General features: G+C 32.8%; 1 protein-coding gene across 2 annotated transcripts in view; it reads right to left on the reverse strand.

The window, feature by feature from the left end:
* LOC149409757 (zinc finger protein castor homolog 1-like) overlaps positions 1-13,754 on the reverse strand; it is a 141,544-nt gene that overhangs the window by 98,538 nt on the left and 29,252 nt on the right. For both annotated transcript variants that reach the window (XM_089649124.1, XM_089649123.1), the window contains exon 2: positions 3,160-3,197. The gene's annotated coding sequence lies outside the window, so the exon portion shown is untranslated. The remainder of the gene's footprint in view (positions 1-3,159; positions 3,198-13,754) is intronic.

The raw sequence follows: 13,754 nt of genomic DNA on the forward strand, positions 1-13,754 counted from the left end.
GGGAATGTTAATAAGTTGGATTTTTGATCACGTGATCTAATAATAGTAACCGGGCAATTCAGGACAGTGGTAATTCATGTTTACCAGCATTTTTTCAATACACCAAACGAGTTGTATAAATCCAAAACAAATTATAATATAACATCTTATCTGAATAACAATTACATTGTTAAAAATAATTCCGAATCAAGATTCAAACCAAAAATTTCTGCCCAAAATTACAGTATCGAAAAAACTCTCGCAAAAAATTATTGAAAAAAAAAACATGTCGGAATTTTTGCAATTATTATCAGAATCGAAATCGATAATAAAAACTCATTATACCATTAGAAGTCTCGTACACATTATGTGTATCATTGGTCCGTGCCTATAATAGTCCTATGGTGGGTATGGTGCCTAGGAGTTACCATGGTGAACATAACTCAGAGGACAATGACCCCAACTTCGAGATTATCCGTCAAAGAAATCATAGATACACTGTCATGACTACAAATGGAGGCACGGGCTCGTTTGTCGGTCGGCAAAACTAATCATAAATAAATATATATATAACAACACTGACTTGGCTAATTTTACAGCGCTTTTTGGTGTATAACACCAAGATTTTTGGTGTAACACATGAAGATTTTGGGTGTACCACATCAAATTTTTTGGTGTATCACATCAAGATTTTTGGCGTATCATATAAAGATTTTTGGTGTACCACATAAAGATTTTGGCTGTACCACATCAAAATTTTTGGTGTATCACATCAAGATTTTTGACCTATCATATCAAGATTTTTGGTGTATCACATTAAAATTTTTGGTGTATCACATCAAGATTTTTGGTGTATCACATCAAGATTTTTGACGTATCATATCAAGATTTTTGGTGTAACACATAAAGATTTTGGGTGAACCACATCAAATTTTTTGGTGTATCACATCAAAATTTTTGGTGTATCACATCAAGATTTTTCGTTTATCATATCAAGATTTTTTTATTGTTATGGCTTTTACCTTTCAAGGGTGTGTGAGATAGGGAAATAAGCCAAATTTGTGAACATTTTTTTGCATTTAATGGAAGATTGGAATCAACTTCCGACTTCGAAGACATGAGAATGTTGTAATTTTAGATAAGGCTTGATAGAAGGGAGAGACTAACAAAAAATTATGATCTAAAGCTCCAACTTTTAATTACAGATAGTACAATCTGGGGAGACAAATTTCTCATTCGAGTAAGTAAATAAAGTTGGGAAAACTGAAAACTTACGTATCTGGTAGAAAAAACGTTCTATGTATTAATAATATTATAATGGAAAAATTTCTTAAACTATAATTGACAAACCACCCCTCACACAAACAATAGCCATAATGGTTACGTATTACAAATGATACCTCGGATATTTTATTGTCTATGAATATACATTTTTTTCTCGGATTTCTGAATTGTCTATGGCATCCTTTGTTTTGTCAATCTCGTCATAGACAGGCGGACATTTTGATTTCGTTCCGATGAAATGGCGTTTATACGTAGGTACTACCATTGACAAACGATTAATAAAACTAATAAATATGTATCTTTATCGGCGATCAAAAGCGGCATCGCCGCTATTCAAGAATCTAAATATGATATATGACTTCAATTTCTACGATCGAAAAAGGGTTGGGAAAAACAACTTGTAAAAAAAACCGCCACAAATTAGTAGATAATTTATTTTATTTTGCTGATTTTGTTAATTAATAATGTGACTTTCAAGACGCTTTTTAATATGACGTGATTTCTCCTAAGGGGTCGGCAGAGAGGATAGAACACCGCACAACTCTATGCTATGATAAATATACCATACTTATCCCTTTGTTGCAACCATCAATTATAAAATTTCCAACTTCTCCCAGCTGTCTGAAGGCAAAAGTGGATATTGCAGCCACTATTGGGGTATGTTTTGAGGCTGATGGTAGTGGGGAGGGAATTAGAAGGGAAAGAGGAAGTACATGGTTCAGATCTGGTCACCAAACACGTCTAAAACCATTTCAAGCAACGTTTAAATTCTGTATGGAGGGGCTACTCTATATTATTTAACATGAATTAATTGTAAATAAAAGGATTTGAAATAGTGACCTCCGGATTACCAGTCGATAGCCTCACCCTACGATTACGAAGGACGTTTTCCAGGAGTGGCGTAGAAAGGATGAATGATCAACCGTGTCCTCGGTAACTTTTCATCGTTACCGAGCATGACTGCAGATCGCCAACGAACAAAAAACCAGATCACAACGACTATGTGTGCTTTAACTACTCGACGTGAAGTGTTGTTTGTACGTTTGCGATCTGCAGTCGTACCCTGGAATGATGACAAGTTATCGAAATTATCGATTAATACTTTATCGATTGACCGTGATAGATATTCTGGCATCCTCGACTACTTTTACAATACATTTTCGCGTCAATGCTAGAACTGGTGACCCGATAACTCATCAAAATGACAATTCAACACACCTTTAAAAAGTGATAGAAAGTCATGAAAAGTGATGAACAAATTTTTTTTCGTCATTTACATCACTTTTAAAAGGTGTGTTGGGTTATTTTGGAACCGATAGAACTATTCGAGCACTCCCAAGAATTAAAACATAAGTAGTTACATTTTTTTGTGATTTATTTTTGGGGTATTATGCCGCGTCGCGCTCTATTTTACTATAAAAACACATTTCCTAAACACTCTAATTAATCTAATATCACATTTTTAACATAATTTTACCACATTTTTATAACCAAACCGTGCTCCAGTTAACTCGACTTTAATCGAGAACCGATTAATTTCTCACATATATAATAATAACATGTATGCATTCACCACTTTCTATTTGACATTAGTTTGCTATTCGTAAAAATCCGCAAGCATTCTACATCTTATACTCTACCTACGTCCATTGTCGATTTTTTTTCGATATCTAGTATTTGTATTATCGAGGCGCGTGTCTAATGAGTTGTCGATTCACATTACGTTAATCGAACATTAAAATTACTGACCTTTATACGACGCTGTACGTATGTTTGTTAATTAAATAGAAAGTTGTTATTACCTACTAAATATTGTAAACAAAATTAATTTCGGTAAAAATTACAATTTATCTAATTGATGTAAATTATAATAAATTAGTGTAAAAACAAACATACCTTAATGTAATCTATTGATGCACTGTGCGGTCTTCAATCTGTAATAAAAAGAAAAATATATTTTAGTATAAAAAATTAGGGTGCATATATTTGCGCAAAACTCGAAAAGTAGTCCACCGATAACGCTGAAAATTTCAAAGTTTGTAGTTATTAGTGCCAAGAGTGGTTTTAGAGAGTTGTTTGAATGATATAAAAAGTCGAGGACATCCAAGGGACGCTTAACGCAATATCTCTGGACTGGAATGAGATCGGAATCGAATTTAAGTCGATGTAATGTATTTTTTTAACAGTTACTTTGTGGTATACAGAAGTAAATGATGAAAGAAGTCGGATACGCTCGAGAAAGACATTAGCAATAGCTAATTTATCTTTTTAACTAACGACATGAATCGAAGCTTTCAATAAATTAATATAAAAATAATACATCATCTTTATATGTAAAATTATTCCACAATTAAAGTTCATTATAATTTTGTTCACTTATCTTTAGATTGGACATTTTTAGAGTTAGGTACTTTTGATTTACTTATACGCCCGTTCAACGTAGGTGTGGTAAAGCCGGCCTTTAGCCGGGTTTAATGCCGTTTTAAACACACAAAAATCGCGGTAATAAGTTAAGTTTTGACTGTCCATTTACACTGCGTTTATAAGTAAGGGGTTCAGTCTTTACCGTTTAGGTTAGGTTAGGTTAATTATCAAGCGGTGCAAAGACATGGTTTATATAATGCTACGTATACATACGCGAGCCGAACTGCCGAACTGAACCTCAACTTATGGGGAAGGAACAAAGCAACCCCAAAGTGCGCGAAATGCAGCTTGCAGTTGCTTCGTTCCTTTCCCGTAATTCGTGGCTCGCATAAATGTATACTTACCATTAGAAATATATTTTTGGGGAGTGTGAGTAAAAAATCACAATTCAGAACTTGAAATAGCTAGATACCCAACCTTTCTCTCGCTACTTTCCTTTCCCTTCCTACTCACTTCATTATCTCAAAATGCCCCAAATGGAAATGCCATAGTCTCGCTGGTTCCGGACAGTTAGGACACATAAAAAACATCCTTGAACACAAAACAAAACAACACTTAAAATATTAAGTTCAGAGTTCATTGAATTCTAAGAATTTTACATTCAACGCTTTTAGTAAAAATCTCCATGTTGTTTTTACGTAAATAATTCAAGAGTACGATCCATTATCTCGGGATTAAAATGATGATTTTACATGGCTAGATAGGTGCTTAATCTGTAAGGTACGTAGGCAATGTAAGACAGGCGTTGGTCCATAGGCAATAGGCTGTACAATTATTATTCATCGTTAAATAGCTTTAATCTCGGAATATTTTCCCATACAAAATGTAAGGAAATTTCAGAAATTAAATCATTCAGGGAAGGTTTATCAAATGTGGTTTCATTTTTAATAGGAAAACTTCTAATAACTAATCAACTAACCGTCACTCTAGAAAGGAGTGTGAATGGTAGCAGAAGTCGGGGACGCCCGAGGAAGACATGGCATGATTAAGTGAATCAGATACTTGAGTCAGACCAAGTCAAGAGTCATAATAATAGAAGAGTATGTATTAGACGATGTATGAATGTGAATGAGGCAAGGGGAGTGTGCCAAGACCGAGTTGTTTGGCGGTCCGTCCTCTCTGCCTTCCCCTGCGGGGAAACGGCGTGATGGTTAGTTAGTTATCAAGACCGTTTTCTAGCAAGAGTAGGCAGATAGGATGGACTAGCTAAACAACTCGGTCTTAGCACACACTCCTTGCGTCATTCACACTCATACATCGTCTCATTCGTTACTAGGATCTGGTCACCAAACACGGTTAAAGCCATTTCAAGCAACTTTACAATTCTGAATGGTGGTCTTACACCAGGGCGATACTGAGAGTATCTACCACTCTAGAACGTGTCGCAAATATTCTGTAAATTATTTTTAATGAATAAATTGTGAAATAACTCAAATTAATTTAGTCGTACACGCCGGGATTTGATCCCGCGGCTTCCACATAATGTGACGATGTTTGTAATAACCTGAGAGTTCAAGAAGTTACTGACTTTTCTATTTAAATTTGAATTCCTATAAATGCGTTCACCTACAAATTGAAATTCTGTAAATTTCAGATAATTCCATAAGCAGTAAGATTAATTATTTTAAAGCCGCGGTCAAAAAACCATCTGCGGAACAACTCGCCGGAGTAAAATATTAAAAAAACCCAAAAAAATTCGACAAAAAATACAATATTTGAGCGTACATATTATTTACTTTAATCGCCTCGGGGTTTGACTTTTGTTGCGCACCTCAGTCAAATTGCCTATTTCCCTCTCTATCCCACTGCTTAATTGTCTATTCGCCCGTCTCACTACACATCAAAGTTGTTTCAATTTTAACTGGGTGATACAAAAATGATGATCAAACTCTAAATTTTAAAAATATATTCCATCTACATCAGTCATACTCTACCTGCGGCCCGCCAAGCTATTTTGTGTGGCCCTCAATACATTTAATATCAGGAACATGGTTTACAAAATCTGGCATTCTATATCACGTTAATTTGAGATTAATTGCGACTTTGACGTACAGACATTGAAACCGAAGAGGATAGTCGTTGTCATGTCAACATTAGATCTGGTATAAGAGTGTTGGTATTGCACACGCTAGATCTATCTCCAAAAAACAAAGATATGACAGACAAATATGCGCGCAAATAATTTTGCTCGTGGCAACACATACATTTTTGACAGTTCCAAAGTTAAATGCGTCACATTCACATTGTTGCCAAAAAACGGGGTGGTGGGTTTCATGATATTTTTTTTTCTCCCCCATGGATTTAAAATATTTTGTGGGGAGCACTTATTTTTTTCGGGAGAAATTTTTTTGTGGGGAATTATGTTTTACAGAAATTCTCTAACAACCCCTCTCCCATGGATTTCGAATAATAAAAGTGGGAATCAAGCTCACGTACAATATTTGTGGGGAATATGTGGGCAGAATTTATGCGAGTTCATTAGAATTACTGCAAACTGAAATTCGGCTACATTAGGCTACTTAATGTTTGAAAAACGGCGACATTAGGCCAAGATCAATTGGCAACACTGACCAGCATAGTGTTGCGGCCCGCGTAGCTTTACAAACATATGAATGTGGCCCGCAGAAGAAAAAGGTTGAGTATCATTGATCTACATCATTCAACTATATTTTTAATGTGAAATTATGGCGGGAAGCCGAACGATTGACTTATATATTTATTGATTTTAATTGATTTTTTTGTGTATTAAAGTTTGAAAATGACTTTTTTACGTTTACATTTACAGGAGGCCCTGAGGAAAATAATAATGCTGTGTAGACGAGGTTTTGGGTAGGTAAAAGGTACGAAGGTTGGGTAGGAATCTAAGGATCAGTGTGTCCAGGAGTGACGGACATATACATTTGTCACTGCTGCGCAATGCGATAGGTCAATAGACCAGTTGATCGCTCCCGATCTGGCACCCCACGCAACTGTTGGACAGGCGCATTCTGAACAAATCTCACCCGAATAACCCGGGCACCCCTGCTAAATCACCAAACGTAGCGAACCACTTGGGGTGACCTATTACAGAGGTGTTGGTTATCCAATAAATGCTTCGCGGGGCGGCGGTACCCACTCCCAAATTGAAAAACTAACGTACTATTTATTTTTACAATATATTTTCTCCTGCTGAATGTGGTTCTTGCAATATATTTTCTCCTGTTGAATGTAGTTTTTGCAATAAATTTTCTTCTGTTGAATGTAGTTCTTCCAATATATTTTCTCCTGTTGAATGTGATTCTATATTTTATCCCTCTGTTGTGCAAAAAGGTTTTGCGTATTGGCTTTGTCCTTTTTGGTAGTCTGATTTCATTGCACGTCCTTGTGTAATGTTTATAAATGTCTTTAGTGTATATAATTGTGTTAGAAAAGTATTTTGGTAACAGGTTATTTATTATTTGATGTATAAATATCATCGCGTTCAAGTTCAGCATCTGTTTTACTTTTAGCCAATTTAGCTCCTTTAACATTTTAATTAATTTGGAAAATCTAATTCGCACTCAGTATTTTTCTGTGATTTGTGAATAAATGAATCTGACAGTACAAGCAACTCGCGTAGCAATATCGTTATAAAATAAAAAAACTAGTCCATTTTACAATGGCGCCCAAATTGTTAAAAAAACTTAGCTACAAATTCCAAAACAGGTTAACAAAAGTTCGGATTTGTTTCCAAAACTGTTGTATCATTATTTCAAGCACTTCACCAACACCCGGTGATGCTGAGCAGATCTTCCCGTAGAGTTTGGCCCAGAACGCGCTACTAAACGATGTACGTATAGTTTTTATTCGTCGGTCATTCTCGACAATAGTATTTTATTGTGTTTCCCGTAATTATGTATCCATATAAAATTGATTGCCAAAATTGCCAATGTGTGCTACAAAGAACATACCACATTATATATATATATTATAAACATGCAGATTTAGAAAAATTTACAGGGCGTTTGGTTATCGACACACTAAGGAACTGAATCAGGAAAATATTAAAATCCGCATTACAATATTACAATACAAGGAATTAAACCCCACATTCCATATTTACAGCACATTCCTCTTAAACTTTAAATTTTCACGATCCTAAAAAATATTATGTTATTTTTGAAGTTAATATCTATGCATTTGTAGTGCCGAAACGGTAATTATATTAAAAATTCCTCGATAGAAAAAAAATCGCAAGGTAAGCTTAGAAAATTATTAAAAACACTTTTTGCTGTATTATTTAATATGATATATGTATGAAAAAATCACAGTGTATCTTTAAATGCAACATAAGAATTTGTTAAGAGATTTTTGCCCTATTTCAAACGAGTTACACTTACAGTTTTTTTTAAATTTAAGCGCGCTCCCTCTAACATTCGTGTTTATATATCTCCCTTTCAAACCATCATTGAACGCTTACTACGGATCATTGATTCGGAGCTTTGTCTCCCTTACCGTTGTAGTTAGAATTATGAAATAAATGGTGTTAGAAAGAGAAAACACCAAGCTTTATATTCAAATATAGAAGTTCACCACAGACTAATTAAAATGTACACATCTCTAAAAACAACGGTTACGACCGCAATTTGAGAAAAAAATATTTATTTTTTTATTTATTACACGCCCTAGTGAGCTTTTCTTTAAAAAAAATACAAGCATTTTATATCAGAGTAAACACTTAAAAATTAATACAATAAAGAAGAATGTAAACATAATGGCAAAAATGAATCCTCACGCATATAATTGAATTTAAAAGATTCAACAAAACTAGAACAACAAAACAAACAGAAACTATATGGGTATATAGGTCTATTTGTGTCTAGAAGAATAAAAGTGATAGAATATACAACATTTATACTGATTAGTTTTCAAATGAAATATATCACCCAGATCAGAATATTTGTTTCTGAGATTGTGAAGTCTCGGAATCGGAGAATTTTGGTAAGCTAGTGTCCTGGTGTTATTGAAGTAAAAAGGTAAGAAATGTCGGCACGATTTTTTGGGAACATGGATATTGATACATTGAAGTAATTCGGGACAGTCAATTTTAAAATGTAGTATTCTTTGTAACAGTATTAAATCTGTGCTTATTCTTCTTTCTGAAAGTTTCAATACAGACATTTTATCCAAGAGGTGATTGTAATTTGTGTTTTGTATAGGAATATGTAATTTATAATTTATAAACCTTAGAAACTCCCGTTGAATCTTTTCAATGTTATCTGAATGAATATTGAAAAATGAAAAAAAATTAATTATATCAATTATATATTATATTATATATGAAACGATAAAAAAAGTGAGGTGATCATAATGTCTATGGTTACATGATAACTCAACACAGTGACAATTCAACACACTTTTAAAAAGTGATATAAAGTCATTAGAAACGATAAAAAAATAACCTAACCTAACCTACTTAAGCCAGTCAATAAAGATTTTGTTTCATCACTTTCCATGACCTTTTAAAGATGTGATGAATTATCATTGTGATGATATATCCGATCACCAATGTTTATAATTCACGTATTTAGTCAAATGTGTATTTTTTTGTTATCAGTAATTTTAGTTCGGTGTTTAGACAAAAAAACGTAAGATGAGCAATTTTATTTTTTTTTAAGTTTTGTTTTCAAAATGTTGATGCTTCAAATGTTATTATATGTTTATTTTTGATAATAAGATTTGAAAGCGTGCTTCATCATCTTTCAAAAACAGTTTTTAATTTTCGGATATCCAAGAATATCCATTTAAAAAAAAATTGTCTAAGTCCTTTTTTATTAGATGTTCATAATTCTTTTTTCATTTCAAGATGGCGGCCGTTTCAATTGTCACTAAAGATTATTTTTTCAAATATGAAGCCATTGTGTTTATTTGGACTTTCTTATTCGATTTTTTTTTCAATGTTATGTTACCTACCTGCCAAAAGTTTTTTAAATAAAATAATTTTCATTGAGACAATTTCTTTGGACAAATTGTATAATTCCTTATTTGAAATAAAATGGTTTTTAATTAAGTAGAAATATGTTGAATTATGTGTACCTACGAGAAAATTTTAGCTTTGATTTATTAATAAAATAAAAAACAACATTTTATGGACGCGAAGTCTACTGTCACTACTTTTTTGTTTGATAGGCGAAAGTATTTACAGTAAATATAAATAAATGTACAATAAATATGGTTGCTCTAACTTTGCATCGAAGTTTGACTGTTCAAATACCAGACACCGTGTATTTTTGAAACTTACATGTCATTAAAGTTTTATTGTTGGGCAGGTATGTAGATATTCTTTCGGCACCAGCCTAGGTACTCTCCGCCGGGGTACGCGGTCGACGATAAAGAGATAATTGAATTTTTTGGACAATAAAAAGCGACTTGTGGTCAAATTGGCGTTCATACTAAAAAATCGCGTGATTTAATAACAAAATTCATCAATATTACGTTTGGACACTCTCCGTACCGCTCTGATGAAATATTAACGTTCAAAATAGACTTTGCGAGAAATGGCTTTAGCTATGTTTGGTGACCAGATCAGCTCGCAACCTTCTGCTTTTCTATCATGTTCCCCTGCCAACTCTCTTCAACTGAACATCAACGAAATCGATTGTTTTCCTCACGATAAATTAAAAGGTCATTAATAAAAAAAATCATCAATTCAAGAATTTTTTATCGATTTGCCTTGATAATATACTACGGCGATACAAAGAATTTTCGTTTTAATGCAAAAATTCAACAATGAATACGTGTTACGACATTATGATTCGTAATTAACTAAAATTAATCAGGCAACCTGTTAATTCATCCGTAAGGCCTGCAATCCCGTTTTTAACCGGAATTACCAATAATTTGAAGAGATTCTTAATAAATTAGCAAAAGCCATTTTTCTTGTAACATAATCCAATTCTTGAGTATACCATTGGCTTCGGTCGGTTTGGGACTCTAGTGCGAAACTTACAAAAAAATAAAATAGTATTAAAATATCCTCACATTTTGAGAAGCACTGCTCAAAACGTGATAGCGCATTCATTACGAAATAAATTATTTAATACATTCAGCACCAAGAAGTGACAATGTCCTTAGAGAGAGACAAACGCATTGCAGACAGTAGAAGAGCGAGCGAGACGGCAAAAGAACATTCTGAATAATATTATTTTTATTGTATCACCAAGGGGTTATTGGAATTAAACAAAAAAAACATATAAAAGACGGACTCAAAGGGTTTTTGAACCGATTTGAATATTAGTTAGGTCTCGCAGACAAACAAGAACATATACTATGTATTACTTAAACATTGCAAAAAAACATGCATTACTTTGCTAGAAAATTCTATTATCTAACTAAGAACAAAATTTGCAATTTTCAGCTAAATCGGATGAATCGTATAGGAATGCATACAAGATAAACACGGAAACATTATTTTTTTATATATAGATGGATACTAGTGCAAATCACGGAATAGTCTGAAATCTTTACAAATTAGTTCCAATTTTGAAAAAAAAACAAGTTAAATTTAAAGCAAAAGAGAAATCATTGAACCAGATTTCACTCAGGACTAACTCACAGACGACCGAAATTAGTACGTTCGATAAATAGCGCAGATCGATGAGAAATCACTGGATATTATAAATATTTTATAAAAATTACAAATTAATTATATAATAGGTAGGCACTTTATCGTTTGTGTGAATTCATCAAACAATCAGTTCCAGTTTTAAAAATGACAAATTAACTTAAAAACAAATTTGAAATCATTGAACAATCGAAATTAGTATTTTTAGTAGGCACCTATTCAAATTCGATCACACTTTTCAGCTAAAAGCAATAAGTAATCGTTATCAAGATAAAATGCTGTTTCTCAGTGGCGTTTGCGAAAACAATATCTGTAGACGCCTCTTTCAGATTCCAACTTTATTTTAGGGAATTGTGTCATCTGATGTGGCATTCTTTGCTTTCTGTTTACCCATGCGCGAAACGACACGATGTTTTGTAAGTAGGTTGAAAAACGTACTTTAAAAGCAATTACAATTATTACACGTACATAAAATTACAAACACAATCATAGAAGATATACATGTTATATTAAGACTTGCAAGAAAAAGCCTGCGGCATATTTTTTTCATTAAAATTATCTTGAACTTGTGAATTACATTTGAAAAGGAATGTAAAATAATATACAAACACATATTAAAATATACGTGTATTTGACTGAAGAAGAGGTACAAATAATACATGTATCTTTGAATGTATTTTAATCTTCAGACCTGTATTACTTATAATAATAATATTCTATACGTTTATAAGCGGAAAATAGAAGTGAATGAATAATGAGAATGAATTAATCTTCCTCAAGAAGTATTCAACATTTTTAAATTCATCTGATCGTTAGAACACAAAAAACTTAAAGAATTTTGATTGACTGGTAATATCGGATGCTTTTGATAAAAATCTTAGCTTTTTCAGGGCTGCCCATTATATGCTTATATTGTAGAAGGTACCTACTTGATTTTCTTTATGTTTAAGAAGAAAAAACACCGCATTTCTACTGATTTATAGCATTTTTCCAGTTTTCAGCTCTTAAACAAATATGTTAATTTTTAAGATAATCTTTATATATTTTCCGAGTTGAAATGTAAGTATATGAAATTCCGTTGATACAAAAGTAAATCGCAACGAATGCTCCGAAAATTATAAAAAAACATCTTGTTCTGTTATTTTTTAACATGTTAAGGCGAAGCTTAATGCCAAATCACTATTTTGATTAATCTTTATAACGAATTGGTGTACAATATGAATACCAAAAAATATGCTTTAGATAAATTGAAGGTTTTCCTATCGCTTCGCTTGAGTACAAAATAAATAAATATATAAATTACTCAATAAAAAATATAAATGCAAACTACTAAAAAAAATATTTTTTCAATAGAAATGTATGAACGCATAAAGGAACAAACTTAAAAAAAATTCAGTATTATAGCTAAAATTATCTGTGACAGTTTCACTTGATTATCTTTTTTTCTTATTAAAAAATTATTTACAAAATAAATAAAAACAGTTTTTTGCTTGAAATCGAACGTTTCTACACTCCGTTTGTCAAGAGATTTGAATGCCTATTACCTACAATATAAGGTATCCCAAGAATATACACATTTTCGGTTTGTAGCTTCCTCTTAAATATTTTAAATAAGTCATGCTTAATAAAATATTTTCGTTAGTGCATATTAATTAAAATCGTTTTTTAAACTTTACTACTTAATTAATAAACAACTTTTAGAACGACTACCGTCTTGAAATAGGAACCGGAATGTAACAAACAAATTTACACACAGGTAAAATGCCAAATAAGTTGATGACAGTACTTGGCTTCGCTCAGTCAATAATTACGCTAATATTTTTTGATCAAGTGTGGAAACCAAAATGGCTTACTCGGACAAAACGAATTGGAGGGGGTCAGGTGATCGACCGAATTGCTGTCAGGTTACAAAGTCCTTTCGACTCCTAGGCCCCAGAGAGATTTACGAAATAGATTATATAACAAGACAAAAGAAAAACTTTAGTGCAAAGTTTATGAAAAAGAAACAAAAACCCGTCACGCAGTGTCCTCGTTGAAATATGCTAAAATGTGTAATTAGTACAGCATTATAGTTCAATAGAGACATATTAAAAACATCAGCTAACATGGCATAGGAGTTACTAATGGTATGTAATCTAATTTATAACAGAATTTTAGCCTGAAACAGTAGTAAAATTCGGACTAACTTCAGGCACACCGAAACGTCCAAACATCCAAATTTTAACAAATTTTAGGTTGTTCAGTTGGCAGCCCTGTTCGATATTAATAATTCTAGGAGATATTGTAATATACAGCTGAAAACGACGTAAAAAGAAACTTGTATTTTGTGCAGAGTCATCGCAGCGTCCCCTAATTACAGCTGTGTTAAGCAAGCAGGCCAACACTACACCGTACAGCGTAGATACAGAGGATATTATGTATTTTAACATCAAGAAAACAATGACGAACTAAACACTGCAATGAATGTGTTCCAAGGTAAGTATCT

The sequence above is a fragment of the Hesperophylax consimilis genome, chromosome 29, assembly GCF_061612785.1.
Source record: "Hesperophylax consimilis isolate HC1 chromosome 29, BYU_Hcon_1.0, whole genome shotgun sequence".
Classification (NCBI taxonomy): domain Eukaryota; kingdom Metazoa; phylum Arthropoda; class Insecta; order Trichoptera; family Limnephilidae; genus Hesperophylax; species Hesperophylax consimilis.